The sequence below is a fragment of the Mastomys coucha genome, chromosome X (genome assembly GCF_008632895.1).
Source record: "Mastomys coucha isolate ucsf_1 chromosome X, UCSF_Mcou_1, whole genome shotgun sequence".
Classification (NCBI taxonomy): Eukaryota; Metazoa; Chordata; class Mammalia; order Rodentia; family Muridae; genus Mastomys; species Mastomys coucha.
Genome location: NC_045030.1, coordinates 56,682,918 through 56,688,783, shown reverse-complemented (window position 1 = coordinate 56,688,783; position 5,866 = coordinate 56,682,918).

The following is a 5,866-nucleotide window of genomic DNA, read 5'->3' as shown; positions in this document are numbered from 1 at the left end:
TGTTTCCTTCTTTACTGTGGTAATGCTCAGTTAATTCTCAAGGTGACAAGGTTTATAAACCTCCATAACATAGTGTTCAGAATGTTTGTAATAATAGTAAGAAATGCTTTGTTGCCATCAAAGGAAATGAGCATGTTCACCTTTCAATTTCTAGAAAAGCCAAAAAGGTCTGCACCATTTGTTAGGATAATTGCTTGTCAGATATTTAAGAATTGGAGCTGTAATGAGATGTTTCACCCATAAATGGGGACTCAGAGTAATGTCTAATTGTTTTGTTCTTGGGCTGAGGATGCAACTCGCATGCGCGTAGCATGTGCAGGGCCCTGGCTTCAATCTCCCACCATGAAAAACACTCTCCTCAGAGACCTAAAACAACAAATCACATTTTAAAAATACTGTTTATTTATCCTTTGGTCAAACTATATTTTTCAGTGTGTAAAGTACATACACACAATATATATGTATACACACATACATACATTATACACACATATATATATATATATGTATATGTATATATATATATATATATGCTAAGGGCAAACATTGATTTTAATGTATAAGCTCTTTGTATTACATTTTTAGCGTGTGTGCCACAGCATGCAAATGGAGGCCGTCCTGTCTGGTAGCTTAGAGAGATGAAATTTGGGTCTTCAGGTCGGTGGCAAGAGCCTTTACCTTCTCTGCCGGCCTCACTAGCCCCTTCTGTTTTCTAAGCTTCATTTACATGACAGAACACAAGGAAACCCAGGGTGCAGGCCCACCCCACAAGCAAAAGAGGGTCAGTAGTTTAAGAACAAATTGATGTTAACAGTAAGCTTCCCCATCCTTCCTATGCCAACACCCTGGAATAATTTATAGTCTCCACGTCAAAATAAAATAATCTCTGGGGATAGGGATTTAGCTCAGTGGTGGAGCACTTGTGAAAAATCCCCCCTCCAATGATAAAAGATGCTCCCACACACTGAAGAAGGGAGGTTATTCAGGTTATAGAGCAAGCGTGCGGGAGATCCAGGCTGCCCAAGTTACTTTCAATGTTGTTTTAACTTCATGAAAATATTTGATGACCAGATGTTCAAACTGCCCGTTAAAGAGAACACTCTCCATTTGGAAGCTGTGCTCCCACTAAAACCAGTCAGATGCTAGCCTGCTGGGGCCTTTCCTTTTCTTTTTCTCTTCCTTCTTTCTTTTTTCTTTTGACTTATATTTACTGTTGTTATAAAACATACCTACTGATAAGCTTAGCAATTAACTTTAAAAGTCAATGAAAATCAAGTCAGAACTAGTCAGGACTTCTGGTGTGCACTTCTAGGGGAGAGGGGAGTGTTGAAGAGAAGACAAAGGGAGAGGATTGGGGACAGTCCCTTAGTTACTTTTTTGTTGCTATGATCTGATGCCCTGAGGAGAGCAACTCAAAGCCAGAGTCAGCTGGAGAGATGACTCAGTGTTTCAGACCAAGGACTGCTCTTCTAGAAAGCCTGAGTTTGGTTCCTAGCACCCATATTGGGTGCTCATATTCACCTGGAAGTTCAGCTTCAAGAGAGCCAACATGTTTCCTGGTTTCTGAAGACACCTATGCACACATACACATAAATTAAAAAAAAATGTAAAGACAGAAGGGTTTATTTCAGCTCACAGTTCAAAGTTACAGTTCTTTTGTCATTTCAAGGAAGTAAGCCACATGGTTACAGGATCTTGAGGCTGCTGTTACCATCAGAACCACAATCAGGATGCTCAATGATCAGCTCCTTTTCTCACTTTTTCTTCAGCCTAAGATCCAAGCCCATAGTTCTTCACACAGTTAAGACAGATCTTCTCACTTCAATTAACCTACTCTAGATAACCTCTCTCAGAAATGCTCAGAGGATGACCTAATCTACATAATTCCTCATGGGCATGCTGCTGGGCTTGTGACTGTAGACTCTGTCAAGGTGACAAGTAATATGAAATATGGCATGAAGGAACATGACGTATCTCCTGATGTACAATCGGCACATATCTTTTTCTCCTTTTTTCTCTTCCCAAATAACAATTTCACTTATGTACAATGGAGACTGGAATATTCTACATAAGATAGGTGTGGCTTTTACATAATTTTTATGCCACAGGAATACCATTTAAGTTAGGTGAATCTGTTAAAAACACTGTTTTGAGATAGGATGAGCCAAAGCCTTTAAAGCCCTGTATTATCTTTGACTAAAGCCAAAACTCCTCTTGGAAAACTAAGGATGTAATTCTGGTGCTAGAGTTCTTGCATAGCATAATCAGAGCTCTGAGGTTGATCCTCAGCACTGCATAAAATGGGTGTGGTGGTGCACACTTATAATCCCAGCTCTCTGGAGACTATCAAAAGTCCAAGATCATCCTCACCTACAAAACAAAATTGAGGCCAGAGCCAGCCGAGGTTACACAAGACTGTGTCAAAAAGAGATAATTGTCTCCTTCTCCTACCAATGTAACCTCCCCATATGCAGATCTCTCCCCAACTCTTTCATCAACAGCAGTCCTCACCAAAGCAAGTCCATCTCCTTTTAGCTCTCTTCCATTACTGGGTCTCTGAGAAGCACCCCCCCCATTCCATCCAAATCCCCGGTTCTCTACAAAGTTCAGCTTCACACCTTCAAGTACAAAGCATAGTGATGGGTTTTGAAAAAGTTCAGAGTTCAAAAAGGAGCTAATCTAAAAACAAATTACTTCCACATTATTTTTTGGTGACTATGCTCCAAATGGCAGTCCCAGATGGATTTCTGGAAGGCCAATGCAGTAGACTTGGGGTTAAACACCTAACAGTTGAGGCTGAAGAGATGGCTCAGTGGTTCAGAGCACTGACTGCTCTTCTAGGGGTCCTGAGTTCAATTCCCAGCAACCACGTGGTAGCTCACTAGCATCTGTAGTGGGATGCAGTGCCCTCTTCTGGTGTGTCTGAAGGGCACAACAGCGTACTCACGAATATAAAACAAATAAATCTTTTAAAAAAAAAACAAACACCTAACACTTTCTACCAAAGGCACTAAGGATGCTAACCATTATTTTTTAGCACCAACACACTCTTTGCTCTTCTCAGAAATGCACTCACTCAACAAATGAGTATTGAACACCAACTGAGACAAGTCACTGCTCAAAGTGTGGAAAAACAACAATAGTGAAACCTGTCCTGACTCTCTAGGACCTTTTTATCTGCTAGGAAAGACAGTCCATTATAGTTTGATCAAGTGCCTCGAAAATGGAAGAAAAAAGACACCCAGGAAAGCATGCAGAAGCAACAGGCACAGTTGGTGTCCCAACACAGAAGTATCAAGTGGGTGCTGCCGTAAGCTAAGAAGTATGCCCACCGGAGTAGGCTGCTTAGGGAAGGCCTTGAGTGCCACATTCCCGAGTGCAGCTTTATAGCTACGTGATTTTTGTAAAAATTGTGTTTCCCAAGTAGCACTCAGAACCACTGAAAGAGGGGCAAAATCCAGTTGAGAGATGTCCAAACATTCTTATAATGAACCAGTGGCACATTGAGGACTGTATTTGAGGAAGGACACTAGAAGGGAGGTCATCGTTTTCGTGTTCTCACCTTCTTTCTTTCTCTTGTGAGGACCCCTTCCTTCCCTCTCACTCTTGCTGACCTAGCCTTCTGTCTTCCCAGGAGCCCTGAGCAAAAGAAGTTTGGGTTCTGGGTTTAGGGCAAACAAACAAAAAAAAAATGTAAGACAGCTTCGAAGCTGGGTATAGTGGTACACTTGGGAAGGTGAGGCAGGATGACCAGGAGTTTGGGGCTAGCCTGGCCTACATGAGGCCTTGTCTAAAAACAGAAATCCAGATCTCTTATTTCTTTCCTTATACCAATAGACGGGTTTTACTTTGGCTATGGACAACTGCAGAGTTGTAAGGCCAGTAATTCTTTTAAGAGCTGTCACTGTAGCTGTAGCTCTGTAGCAGGAACCCTTGCCTAAGCACACGGCCCTATGCTTGATCCTCGACACTGCTTTAAGAAGGAATCATTTACAGACAGGAAGTAAAAGAAATGACATACAGCAATCTACGTAGAAGCCCTACCAAATCTTATTTGTTTTATTTTATTTATTTTCTTTTATTTTAGACAGGGTTTCATGTAATCCAGGCTGGTCTTAACCTCTGCCTCAGCTTCTGGCGTGCTAGCATTGCAGACAAAAGCCACCACACCCCGTCTTTTTTTTATTATTATTATTTTTAATGCCAACATTTAATGTTATGGAGACAGAACAAGAACTCTGAGTCGATTCTGGAAAATTCTGTGCTATCAGCACAAGGAAATAGTTCCCCTCTTCTGATTCAACAAAGTAAGCCAGGCTTTGAAAAACAGACATCTGGGTCTTAGTTTTAAACGGAGATAACATCCTTCGGGAGCCTTCCACTTCCTGTCCCTCTTCTTCCCTCTACTCAGGAAGATAAAATTTGCCCCCAGGAGTGTGATTCCTATAGAGCCAGACGCAAAAATGATGTCACTCAGAGTTGCCAGAACACAGGATTTCAGGACTTCCTTGGGCCAGTCATGCTGCCTATTGGCTTGTTCATTTGAGGTTGTTTTATTGTTTAGAATTTGTTGGGTTTTTCTTTTCCTTTGACTTTTTTTTTTTAATATAAATGGAGCAAGCAACCAACTGTCCAAATGCACTTCTATCTCCCAGAACACATTTGGCAGGGTGACACTGATAGATAGTAGAGTGTTTTTTCTTCCTTCTCTTTTTCCTAATTAGATGAGATTCCAGGAAAGTGGAAGAAGTGTTAAGTTTGAAACTAAATGCCTCCGCTTATAAGGCCACAGGTTTTCTGTCTCCAAGTGCCTCTTCTTAAACTTTGCCAGTTCACCCTGAGTAGAGAGCAAACTCCAACCACAGCTAAGGCAGTCACACAGGAACACTAAGGTGTCCCTCCACTGTGGGCCTGGTTTGTGTGAAGATCGATCAGTCCCGTCTGGAATCTGAAATTGTTTACAATTTAGTGGGCAGGCATCCTTAAGACAGTAAGAGGGCATACTGATTGAAGGCAGTGAGCATGCACATCTTTGGGAAGGGAAAAGAAATCTTGAGATCAAAAAACACCAGTTTCTAACCCTCTCCTTGGTAGAGAGGGAAAATGTAGGGACTCACAGGTTTCTCTGGTGGTAGAAGCCTGGTGGTAGGAGAGAGGCAGATTCACGAATTCCTCTCAATTTCTAAGGTTTTCCAGGAACTTTATTTAAAGCATTCATAACTGAGTTTACAAAGTAAGATGGAAATTACCAAAGGACACTATCACTTTAGTTTAATCTGATAGTTGTATAGTTTACTGTACCTTTTAGCCCTGGATTGAACTCTGAGGGCTGGGAATCTTTACAGAGAACACAGTAGAAGCGTCCAGTTGTTTTCTTTCAGTTAAATCTGTAATCGTCTCCTGGCTTTTATCTCTCTAAAGACTTCTGAATATTTGCAGCCTAAAGAAAGTCCTGTCTCTCTAACTCAAGGCTTTTATACACATGCGAACTTAAAAAACAAAACAAAACAAAACAAAAAACAAAAAACAAAAAAACAAAAAAAACACCTATCATCAAAAAGCATGCCTTACTTAAAATTAAAAATCCTAATGTTTAGAAATTTTCTTTGTAATTAAATACATTTCAATTCAACTTGATTCCCTAATAACTATTTCCAAAGACCAAGTCAAAAATTGTTTCCAAAAGATATTTCCCCTAAAATTATTCCAAATGCCTTGTTGAGTGTCATGCCCTAAACAGAATGTTTCAGTCTAAGGGTGATTTATTTTTCTCAGCTGCACCCAAGACCCTTCAGACTGCTGCTTCAAACTCTCCTCCCTCAATAGCTCAGTAGCTCCAGTTATTTATCAAGGTAATTTCTGACTG